Below are 13,573 nucleotides of genomic sequence, written 5' to 3'. Positions count from 1 at the left end.
ACCACTTTACATGACACTCTTTTCAGAAAGATAAATCTTTTGTTTTCATCTTTTGTCCCATTTCGTGATTATCTACATGTAAAAGATGAGCAATTTACAAATTAAATTGTCAGTTTACCTCGTTTTTATTTTATCAACCATTTTACATGATACTCTTTTCAGAAAGAGAAATATTTTGTTTTCATCTTTTGTCCCGTGATTATCTACATATAAAAGATGATCAAATTTATTATTGAATCTATGAGATCCAGTGTAGGCTTCACAGGATCATGATCTATTAAAATTTTTAGAGAATTTCAATTTCTGAAATTTTAGATCTAGGTCGTCCATTTTTCATTCAAGAGTCATTATTCTGCCACGTGTCCCACTACTAATAAAATAATAAAATAATAAGAAATTTCAGTTTATGAAATTTCAAATCTAGACCGTCTATTTTTCATCCAATAGTCATTGTTCTGCCACGTGTCCCACTACTAATAACCTAGATCTGAAATTTCAGAAACTAGAATTCTTCTAAGAATTTCAGTAGAAATTTAAAAGAAAATTGACAAAAAAAATTAATTCTAAATGAATGTGTAACATCTTTCCTTAAAAAAATAAATAAATAAAATAGAGGACGTAGGGGTTTAATTTGAAGGGTCAAACCATACGGACGTGAAAATCCGAATATTTATGACGTTATAGATTGTGTTGGCCTTCTAGAGGAAAACAAGTGCTCTGGCCTTCTCAGGCTCGGTGGGGTTGAGGGGCCAAAAGCATCATTTTGTTCATTATTTATTTATAAACCGACATAATTGTACATTCAACCAATTTAATTTCGCCATGCATTCACACTCGGTTAGCTAAATGTTATTTCGATTAGTCGGAACGTGTATTCGGGTAAAAATGAGTTGTTTAACAAATTTAATGAATATTGAAACTTATCCTAAGACATGCACACGACTTTAATTAAAATGTTAGTGATTTGAAAGAGAAATAATATTTAAATTAAATAGTAAAAGTTGATAACTAAAAAGCCTAAAATATATAATGTGATATATGTGTTTTTTTAAAAAAAATTGATAATTAAAATAGAAAAATTAAGAGAAAATTTGTTGTGCATGATGTGAATGCATAAACCCATATATATATATATATATATATATATATATAATAGAAATAGAAAGCCAACTATTAATTTAATACATTTCAATATAAAATATTACAATCAATTTAATTGATTGTTGCAATATAATTTAATTTTAGAAATAACTTCACTTTAAACTCTTGAATTACTATGCAATTTGATAAGCACCCAAACTTTAAAATTTCTCAATTTGAACCTCTGAACTTTCAATTGCAGTCAATTTAAACCCCTCCCCTCAGATTTTAAATATTAAAAGTGAGACAATAACGTTTATACCCTTGAATTTTTTATAAAATTTCAAATGTACCATTAATTCCAAATAAATTAAAAAAAAAGGGGCCGAAAATCATGGATATTTTGGTCTTTTTAGGTATTGTCGTTAAAAGTTAACCGCTAAATCTGATAGAAGGGTTCAAATTGACTGCAATTGAAAATTCAAGGACTTGTCAAATTGCTTGATAATTCATGAGTTTAAAGTGAAGTTACTCCTTAATTTTATTATAAAATGTTTGTGTTTGTTATTTTTCAAATTTTATTTCTTTATTTTTTTCATATCTTTTTTTAGTTTTGGCTGTTTTCTGTATGTTACAATCATGAAAACTCCATTGAAGGCTTTCTACTACAAGTCTACAACCACTGAGCTTGCCACCAACACGCAGCACAGGAGATTGAAAGAGACAGAGACTAAAAAATAGCCACAAATCGGAGAAAGTGGGAGAGCGGGCCTACAGAAAATAGACTAGTGACGATCACACAAGAAATTTGAACGGCTTGTCCACCACCGTCCAATAGGAAGATGACATCTTAGAGACAAACAATCCTATTGGACGAGACAGTGACTGCATTGCTACTACACTGTAGAGGAAAGCGGCTTTGTTTCGCCACGACTTGACATTTCATCTCTTTATTTCAGTAATTTGTTTTTTTTTTTGTTTTTTTACAAATATATTTTTATTTTTCTCTAACGGCGTATCACGACGTTAACGTCTTCTTTGACCGTTGTTATTATATGTTTGGTATCAAGATTCACGATGCTTGCATCTCCGTGAGATATATTAAAATAATTATTGGAACAAATCAAGTGTACCATTAATTTAATATTATAAGATGCCTATAAAAATTTATAATCTTAAAGCCCTATTGGTTTAAAAATTAGTCAAAATAATATTGTCCATTATTTATTAACCAAGAATCTAATTAACCCTCAATCAACACATTATTTTTATCAAAATTATAAGAATACCATTTATTACTAATATTATAAAACAAAATCACTTATTTCATAGAATTACTTATACACGCCCGTTCACAGGTGTGCAAAAACAAAACCAAGGGGCCGGTATCGGCCATGCCCCCTCTCCATTTCAGTTATAAATTTATATACAATAAAAATATTTAAGGGAAACTTCATTGAAGACCCCTGAATTTCCACCTGATTTGATAAATTCTCATAAACTTCAAAATCTCTCAATTTAGTCCCATGAACTTTCAATTGTTCTCAATTTGGACCCTCCGTCAGATTTTAAACGTTACATGACGTTTATACCCTTGACTTTTGTATAAAATTCCAACTTCCAAAACGTTTTTTTATTTAAAAAAAAAAAACAAAAATCAAGGATATATATATATATTTTTTTTGTATTTTTAACGGTTAAAATTGACGGAGGGTCCAAATTGAAAGCAATTGAAAGTTCAGGGAACTAAGTTGAGAGATTTTGAAGTTTAAAAGGGTATTTCAAAACATGTAGAAGTTCGGGAGTCTTCTGTGAAGTTTTCCCAAATATTTATGTATTTATGGTTAAATATTGATGTATAGTTATTAAAATTATTTTCTTATAATATTTATTAAAGACTTGGGGTTGTAGAATTTTGAAAAAAAAAAAGAAAAAAAAAGGCATTGATTTGGGAAAAACCAGTCGTGCGCGTGTCGTTTTCCGAAACCAAGGTTCTTTGATGGAATCAAACTAATAAAGCTGTTAATCCTAGATTTAACGATAGATTTTATGGTAACACGTTAAATCAAAGCTAAAAAAGACAACATTAAAGAAGCAAAGATCTTTAAGAGACCCAAGAACAGCTGGCCATGAGTCGGAAGTCTCATCGAACCATCCGTTCAAAAGCATTATCAAGTGTTTGTTTGACTGAAATCTTATATTATAACATAGATTAATTAATCAGTTGGTTTAAGCCATAGTTTTTTTTTTTTTTCCTATTAAAAAAAGACAAAAGGGGGCGATTAGAGTGGCTATGTTGGGTCAGTTTTGATTTGCAATTTCAAAATGTACGATTTGAAAAATGTGATTTTTAAAAACGCAGTTAAATGTTTGACAAAATTGCACTTTGACCTTTAAAATTGTACATTTCAAAAAAACACATGCTTACCTGAGATTTGAAAAAATATATTTTCTGAAAGTTTCTGGCCTGTTTGGGATTGCGGTTTCAATATGTGTGATTTTAAAAATTGCGTTTTTGAAATCGTAACTTTTTAAAATCAAAAAGGTGTTTGGTTAAACATATTAAAAAGTTTTTTTTATCTTTTTATTTATCAAAATTTGCTATGCGGAATTGTGATTCTGGTTTAAATTTGTTCACTTTCAAATAAGCATTCAACCCTACTTTATAATTTTATTTTATTATTATTATTATTATTATTATTTTCATATTTTAGATTAAATACTTTTCAAATCGCAATGTCAAACACCTTATATTTTGCAATATTTTTTAAAAACACAAATTATTTTGTCGCGAAATCCCACTCCCAAATGCACCCGAAATCGCAATGTCAAACGTTCCCAAAGACATAACTATAGTAGCACCTATTTACTGAGAATTGTGCATAAGAAGCCTACATAGTAAGAACCCCAAACATTTCTTTATTTTCAATTGAGTCATAACCTAACACAGTCCCTATCAACGCAACCCATTTTAGGTGATTTTGTTATCATATTAGTGTATTTATTTTTGTCTTTATGCTTAGAATACAACAGGATGAAGATATCCATCCCGTCTGCAAGATTTTCCTACTTTTTTTGTGTTTCAGAAAGCGAGAGTGAGACACACAAAAAGCTCCAATAAAATGCACTACAACTTTTTTTTCCCCCCCTCTCAAAGCAAACTACCAGAAACTGCTAATGATTTTGGGGAAACAGATGGATGGTTGGTGCATAATTTTGTTATTTAGTGGTACGATTTGGCACCACTCGGCATGTATAGTCCAGGCCACGATTAAACCTATACTATGGATGTGAGGCCAAAATTATGATGATTTTTATGACAAAAGGCTCAAAATCTCTCATCAATTATTTAGAAACACAATGACACATGAATTATTCAGGCTATAATTTCTGTCATTGGATAATGTTAACTGCATTGGATTTGGGTCCTTTTATCTTTGGCTTTGACCATATGATTGGTTTCATATTATTTTTCTTGAAGATGGTAGAAAAAAAGTTAACGTATTCTTTACAAGCTAGCATCCAATTGATAATGTTCTCACCAAATTTTTAATTGGGACAACGTCATTCTCAAATTATCAAAAAATTGCCAATGTCTCCTCAAGGCAGCAAAAAGACAGAAATTACCTTAAATTTTGTCAAAAATTCGAAATATATATATTTTTAATTTCCATTCCATTTTTTAAAAAAAAAATTAAAATTTTTTATTGAGGGTATTTTCGTCATTAGGGGAGACATTGACAAGTTTTTTGTAGTTGGGGGTGGGGGGACATTGTCACAATTAAAAGTTTGGGAAACATTATGTTAAGAAATAATCTCACATTGCGTGTGGACAAGATCTTAGCCATGTTTATAAGTAATGGACAACCTTCTCTTATTGAACCGGTTTTATGAGATGAATTACGTCCACGAATTTTTTTATGGTATCAAAGCCTACCACAGGACGAATGTGGCCTACACTACTTATCCTGTGACAATTATATCAATTGAAATGACATATATGAAAGAGTAACTTATTTTTACATGTACTTATAAAATGTATGTAAGATTCATTTTATTAAAAAATGCATATAAAAATAATGTGTTCTTCAAAGGGACTAGAAGATTGTAGATTTATTTCTTTATTGAGCCAGTCCATTATCAAGATGGTATTATTATTATTATTATTTTTTTAAGTGAATTAAGAATAGTGGTTTACAAATGAAGGGAATTGTTGGGTCCACGTCACTTTGTTGGGCATGTTAGAAAGCTGTTCTCTTGTTCCTCAAGAAATAAACTTTAGCTTAATTTTTAAGAGAAGTTGTTAATACTGGACAATTAATATTATATATTATTTAAAATAATGTATGTGGCAAAGTCAGAAATTCATGTTTGTGTTTTTGGAAAAACATAAGAAAACGTTCTTCGACAATGAAGGTTACTCCTCCTAAGGCTCGTATGTTCTATGATTTGTCACTTTGATTCAACTTTAAACATTTTCTACCTCACGCAATTGCCTTTTGATTATACTTTTGGAACTACATAATTCTGATGGTGCAAGGAACTATGGTGACTTTAAGATTGTCTTTTAATGAAAAGCTTTGTAAGGAAAAAAAAATGGTTAGAAAAGTTTACCAGTAAGGTTCGGTAAAGCTATTCTGACACCCAAGTCAATAAGCGTACGACGACGAATGAATATTTTGGTAGAGTTTTGTTCGGGGCCAAATTGCACAAATGTGAGGTTCATTTAGGTTTCTTAAATATGCTGACGTTCTCTTAGGGTTCAAGGTCTCCCACAAAGAGGTTGTTGCCTAACATAAAGATTCTCTCGTTCAATCTGTTAAGAGGGGTAATTGGTATGAGCGTTCGGTTAGCTGAGCCAACGACGGTTGAATCGTTTGCTTAATGACATTCATTTTTCACAAAATTCCACTCGAATCCTGATACCTGGTTGGACTATGGATCGTCAAAATGTGAGGTCATCGAGCTTGTTATAACGACGTCCTCTTAGGGTTTGAGGTCTCCCGCAAAGAGGTTGTTGCCTAACATGAAGATTCTCTCGTTCAATCTGTTAGGAGGGGTAATTGGTATGAGCGTTCGGTTAGCTAAGTCGACGGAAGTTGAATCGTTTGCTTAATAACATTTATTTTTCACGAAAATCCACTTGAATCCTGATAGCTGGTTAGACTATGAATCATTAGAATGTGAAGTTGTCGAGCTTCTTATGACCCGCAATCTTTTATAGGTCAATTGAACTTTTTAATGAACCAGACCGACTCTCCAAACATTGTCGGTATCCAAGCCCTACAAACTCCAATTCATTGAAGAACCTAAACAACACGTTGATTAGCTATTTGTAATACAAATTGCATTTGATATTATTTGCAAACGCAAAGATACTTTTTTTTTTTTCTTTTAATTTTTTATTTACCAGTCAAACGCATACATATTTACAGCTCATATCAACAATGGGTTGTTGCTTTTACAGCTAGGTCAGTTTGTGTGCATTAAACAAAGTACAAAAATCACTACAATCCATGGACCACTTCAAACCTCTTCCGAGGTGAATTGGAATGAGCTGCTTGCACAGCTAGCACAACCTTTTTTGTCATAGAAATTTGTAATGAAATAATAAAATGCCCATGGAAGTTATTATTCATCTATTATTTTAAAAAAGCTTTAATTAGGAAAAAAAACAAAAAAAACACGCCCTTTCTTGCAAAGAAGACATTGTTTGCGTGTCTGTTTGTGTGTCCTTTTTATTTTTTTTCTTTCTGTTTGGCTGAGTTATATGAAGAAGACAATATTGGAACTATCACCAACAAAGACACAGAGGTTGTAAAAACAGAAATGCCCATGGACCACACAAAGGGACAAATCCCAACGGCAGGCACAAAACAAACTTGGTGATCGACAGTGAAGCAAGCAATGGATACTCTATTTCCGGTCATTGGGGAAAACAATAATCCTTCCAATTTAATCAATCATTAGGATTGAGTTTGGTGGAAAATTTTATTGTTTGTTAGTTCTGATGAAGGTAATAAATTGTGCGCTTTGTATGGCTTCCGGGCTTCACGGAAACAAATGAAATAATCAGGATTCAGTTAGTTATAAAAGAAGGGTAACAGTGTTATTTTATTTTTTAAAATAATTTTGCTCATCCTTTTATAACTAAATGAAATGGAGAGCATCAGTAATGGTAAAAAAAAACAAAATTTACCGAATAAAAATTTGTTACAAATTGTAGTTAATTCATACAAACCCATCTAATAAAGTGACATATATCTCTTAACATGTGAGAAATACATATTTTTTTAATAGCTATGGGACACATGTCACTTTATTATATGGGTTTGTATAGGGGAACATGATCGAATATCCAGTTAGTTATAATTGATGGGTATTTTTGTCTTTTCACTTTTTGAGGAAACAAAAATATCCCTTCACTATAATTAATTAGATATGCTCCTGTTGAAATGAACTGGAAATAATCATAATTCTTGTATGGATTTGTAGCAAATTGCTGTTCAAATTTACCCACAACCCACTTATCATTACCTTTTTTTTTTTTTTTTTTTTTAGGAGAGAAGAAAATTGGTGGATCAAATTCATACACAAGTAATGGTGCGTTTGGTATTGTGATTTCATAAACAAAATATGCGATTTTAAATCAAATTGCATAAAATGGATTGTTTGGGATTGAGTTTTTAATGTGATGCTTTTTTGAAAACGCATAATTTTAAAGGTTAAATTACGATTTTAAAGGCCAAACTGTAATTTTGTCAAATGCCAAATTGCATTTTTTTAAATCACATTTTTAAATCACATATTTTAAAATTACACTTTTTGAAATCACAAACCCAAACAAACCATAACGCTATTAATCACCCCATCCTCCAAAATTAATGTGACATAATCCTTCCAATTATTATACCTCAAATATTACACTTCAACTTTGAATATCAGTCTTCCTAACCACCAACCCATTAAGGTCCATTTCACAATGCCCACTTAGGTTATAGGCACCACCAATTTAGCTATTGCACAAACTTAGTTACATGCATGGCTGGCATGCACATCAGCACATGGTTGGGATTTGGCTATTTTTAATTTACTTTTGTTATTGTGAAGGTTAAGCTGCCTACTCTCTGCTTATTATATGTTATCATGTTGCTTTTGGTGCATCAACGAACGTGTCATGCCAAAGATTGTCCCACAAACACATAAACAAAAGGAAATTAATAATAATAATAAAAAAAAACAAAGTGTTGTTAGGATACTATCATTTTTATTATAAATTTTTTATAAATTGATATGTAATCATTTACGTAAAAAACTCTCTTGATTACATATCAGTGTTTTTTAGAGGAAACTTTATAAAACTCTCATAAACTTTCACTCGTTCTGACACTGTTTCAAAGTTTAAAAACTTTAAAGTAAGAGTATTAAACTTTTAATTTCTTTTAATTACTACATTCTGTTAAATCTTGTCAAAAATTTTAAAATACCAATTTTTTATAAATAAAAAATAAAAAATATTGCAACAATATTTTGTTTATAAAAAAATAAACGCATGAATCTTTACGGTTTTTATTTTATTTTTTATAATAATAAAATATAAGTATTTTAAACATAAATCTAGGAACTAGGTAATTGAAATAAATTAAAAGTTTATATTCTTGATTAAAAGTTTTTAAACTTTTATGAGGTAATTTCAAAATACGTAAAAGTTCAAGACTTTTTTTTTTTTTTTTTTTTAAGTTTTCCATTTTTTAATTTATATTGTGCCACGTGGCACTTAATAAATTTGTAAGAAATTATTGTTAAAATTATAGAATAGTGTATTTCTAGACGAAAAAAATAAAGAAATATGCTGATCTCATGCAGTCTTGCGTCATCATATGACAGATGGAAATATAAAATAGAGCTAATGGTGATGAGATTGGATGTGGCCCACATAAATACATAATTATGAGGGTCATGCATGCCATTAATTATATTCTACGTAAATTATATCAAAATTTCATTTTTGTACATATTCGTATGTGTATGTTCTTGTTGATTTGGTCCAAGACTAACACGAATTAAATACCGTTAAAAATTATATTTTTATTATAAAATATTAAAGTGTTAGTCTTAATTAACTCTTGAATAATTTTTTTTTTCTTTTTAAATATTGGTTGAACTAGTACATTAGTATTGTGAGATAGTTGTATAATAAAAATATAATATATTAGTCCCTCGCATAAACCCAACCTATTGCCAACTTAATTGGTCCGTCAATATATATATATATTTTTTATTCAATGTAGGGAAGGGTTTCGAGACGATCATTCTCATTTCCATCACCTGCTAGTTCGAAATTGCCTTTTTAAGTAATATCAGTTCTTTCATGGGTCAGATCATTTATTTGACAAATTCATTGCAATTTTTTTTTTTGACATGTCCGCATAAGAGGGGGAGAGAAATTCGAACTAGTGACCTCAATTTCATTAAATGTGATCGCAACCAATTAAACTACCTCTTGAGGACCATTGCAAACTTAACACTTAAGGATAAGTTAGGTGACACGTTACCTAAGCCTAAACCTTGGGTTGAAGTATCTTAACTCATGGTACTTCCTCTTGCATGAAAAAAGAAAAAGAAAAAAAAAGTTATCTTGGTAAACGACATGAGTATTATCTTCACCTTTTGACCTAACTAAAGTGCAATAATAATATGGGTGATAATACAAAAAATAAAAAAATCATTTACCACTTCATTTTTAACCAACAAACTAGCGATATTTTGCTCTTTTTTCTTTTTTCCTTTTCTTTTTGTACAAGCAAGATATTCAAACTCTTTGAATAATTTCCTTTTTAATTGAACGAGGAAAAAAAGGTTATAGGAAAAAAATTCTTTGAGTAATCGATTAATCCCTTTTTCTTCAATCAAAATGCTTCACGAGACAGTTTAGGTTGAAGAACCATCATATTTTTTTGTTTTTTCAAGGAATGGGTTACGAGGATAAAACACCGAAAAAGGGATTGGAATCCCCCGGCAATACTGTGAAAATTATTCGTCAATTTTTTTGAAATCTTGACCATCCATTTTCACCTAACAGCCACCAATGACCAACCCGCCATGTGTCTTACTTAATATAAAATAATAAAATATTATTTACATTTAAAAAATAAATATAAAATAAAATAATAAAAAAATAAATTAAATTATTAAAAAATTTGGGGTGGTTCGGCCACCCCATTTTCCCCAAAGGGGGTGACCGAACCACCCCCTGGGGCCTAGGGGGAAGCCACCCCCAACCGGTCTTTGGGGGTGACTAGGGGCCCGAACCACCCACTATGGGGAAAATGGGGTGGTCAAAATATCCCTGTCTTTTAATAATTTATTTTATTATTTTATTTTATATTTAATTTTTAAATGTAAATAATATTTTATTATTTTATATTGAGTGGAACATGTGGTGGGTTGGTGGCTGTTCGATGAAAATTGATGACCAGGATTTCAAAAAAAAATTGATGGGCAACTTTCTCCTGTTGCGGCTCCCCAACTCAAATAAAAAATAAAAACAGAGCAAAATATATGCTACGATTATCTATCAGTTTAATACTTTTGCTATTGAGTTTATACAGGTGATAGTCAAGCTTCTTGAGCGCAATTGATCAATTAATGCCTTAGAATTACTCAGATTAAAATGATTTATGAAACACTTTGGTTGAACAACCCATCAAGCCAACCTCTAGAGTTGAACAATGTTTGCCTTAAAGTTTAAACAATCTATCAATTTAATACTTCTGCTTGATTAACCTTTGAGGTTAATCAATTACATGGCTAATAATATTGAAGTGATTAATATTGTATAACAATCGAGTTTAAATCAACATGTTGACTTAAAAATTGAAAATTATGGCCTTAATATCTAATGTGATGGTCAATGGTAACATAAATATCACATATGATTGCAATCAAGAGTGATTAACGAGGTTCTGCAGAAAAAAAAACAAAAAAACAAAAGAAAAAAAAAGTCAGATTGGTGCACCCATTAAAATTCAACACCGACTAATTAATCTAACTAAAGAATCAATGAGAAAATTTAGGGTAATGTGTAAGCCACCCGCAAAGAAAATTCAATATTGACAACAATCTAACCACAACCCTAAAGGAGATCCTCGAAGATAATTAGAAAAGCTACCAGCGATACTGGTTATAGCGTCCCATGGTAGACGATGTGGATATCAACAAAGAACACCCATTTTAACTTAACTCTACTGGATGAACTAAGAGCTACATAGTTGTATAGAGACGGCAAAAAAAAAAAAACAAACATCATTTGAGACGGTGAGGTAGAGATTGAACCGTTAAAGATCGAATATTTTAGGGGTCTAGAAGGTTGAAATATCGTTTTCAAGCAATAGTAGGGAGCACTTTCTCAATGTCATTTCCAAGGAAAGAAGCCAAAATGTGTGAACAAAAGGAATCATGGAAGGAAATGGTCCCAACCCTTTTTATCTCCCTTCAAATGAGAAATAGTGAGATTGATGGAAACCTTGCAACCATGCACCCATGTTTAGCCAGAAAAAGAGTCAATGGATGGAGTATTCACAGAGCAGATTTGCCCTAAACATACAGATTCTTTATTGTGACAACTCATTAAATTAAAGCAGCAATTCTGCCAAACAGAACTTACCATATAGTGAAAGGAGCAAGCACTTTGTGCACCACCTCAGCCTCCATGTATATGACCATTACGTATCATCAAAGAAAAAGAAATGAAAATTCTTCTAGTGGCTCTTGTTTGCCAACCAATTAGGATGCCTTTCTTTAATTTCTTGCTTTGCTTTTTGCCTTTTGTATTTATAATCTATTTTGTTTTAACAAGTAATCCAAAAAAGAAAAAGGAAAAACAACAAAACCATCATTAATCAACTAATTAATGTGATATGGAAAAATAAATCATTATCATAAAAAGAAATTCACGCATTGACTTAACATCTGCTTTCGCTTAACCACATATTTATCCAGGCAGCCTAGCTAACAATTTAGTATGTTTTGTGTTATCTTTCAATGTGGGTGTGACTTGTACGGGGTCTAATAGTCACGGTCAATAACTAAAGTTAATTAATTCTATCAGTAATCCGGTTAAAATAACACAATGCAATAAGATTAGCTAAAAAAAAAAAAAGTCAAAAAATAAAATAAAAACAAAAATTTGGGAGAGGGCTAGCTTAGGTTTGAGCTCAAAAAGCTCTCTCTACCACTGGTTTCAAATGCTTGTAAGGAAAAAAAAATCATCCTTTGGATGGAGAAAGAATGATGGAATGGATCTTTTGACATTTTAAATGGAGGCCATGATTATAGGGGCATTAGTGGGAGGGGTAGAGAGGGTGTGAGGGCCACATCTTCCACTTTGATTTTGCTCCTCAGGTGGATCATGAAGGAATCCCAGGGATGGTGCCTTCACATTGGACGACAGCCTTCTTTTTTGTTATGCTATAAATGAACCTAAGGTCACCATTTTGCCTCACCAAAGTTCCCACCTACACTAAAATAAAAGTAGTCATTGCTCATCAGAAGAATTATCTTTCCCTGTTTCTTTCAGTTTGTTGACAAGTCCAAAAGCTTGTTGGATTTTCAAAAGATGGGACAAGAATTATGGTGATTCGAAACCCACTACTCTCACTCCAGATTATCAATCATGCACACGTGAACGATTAGGAGATTGTTTGTCGACTACGAGATCGTATCGAGGTGTGAGTATAAGATCATCTGGGTTAATTAAACGTGTCAAACCCTTCAACCTTAACTCGTTAATTTTTTGTTGGGTTTGTGTTGGGTTCGCTGGTCGTGTCAAAAATTGCTAGCTCTCCTAATGTTGTGTGTCAGGTTCGAGTATTATTGGCCCTAACCCAATTCATTTAATTAAACGATTTATGTTGAGTACGAATCAGATTCTCGAATCGTGTTAAAAATTGACAACATTAAACTAAAACAGAAATTACACTTTACCATTTATGAAAAGAGGATACATCTTCATGACTAGTTGTTTGAGGCACTCAAAAGGTGCCTGACTTTCTTAGAGTTGAATAAATTGGCATGAAACATCAAATGTGCTATTGTCCTTTACTGTCTCCCAATGGTCTCACCATGCCTGCCTTCAAAATCTAACAATGTCACCTTATTTTGCCGCTCAACCTAAAAGCAAATCAGCCACATAATTTAGTTGTCAGGGGTTACAGATTGGGCATAAATGTTAGCCGTTTAATTTAAAACTCTTTGTGGAGAAGACCCTCAAGTAGGTTCAAAATTTAAGTACAATTGAAAATAATATGAGAGAGACAGAGACAAGGATGTGGTTCGGTTTTGATTACATTAACTTGTGTATTGGCTTGTTTGGAAACACTTTTTAAGGACAGTTTTTTGTTTTTTTAACAAAAATCAATAGCATTAACAAATAACTCAATACACAAACGACTCAAAACTATTTCAACGTTTATGTCACATCATAACAAAAAAG

This window comes from Corylus avellana, chromosome ca9 (assembly GCF_901000735.1).
Source record: "Corylus avellana chromosome ca9, CavTom2PMs-1.0".
Lineage (NCBI taxonomy): Eukaryota > Viridiplantae > Streptophyta > Magnoliopsida > Fagales > Betulaceae > Corylus > Corylus avellana.
Note: the sequence above shows the minus strand (reverse complement) of the source record.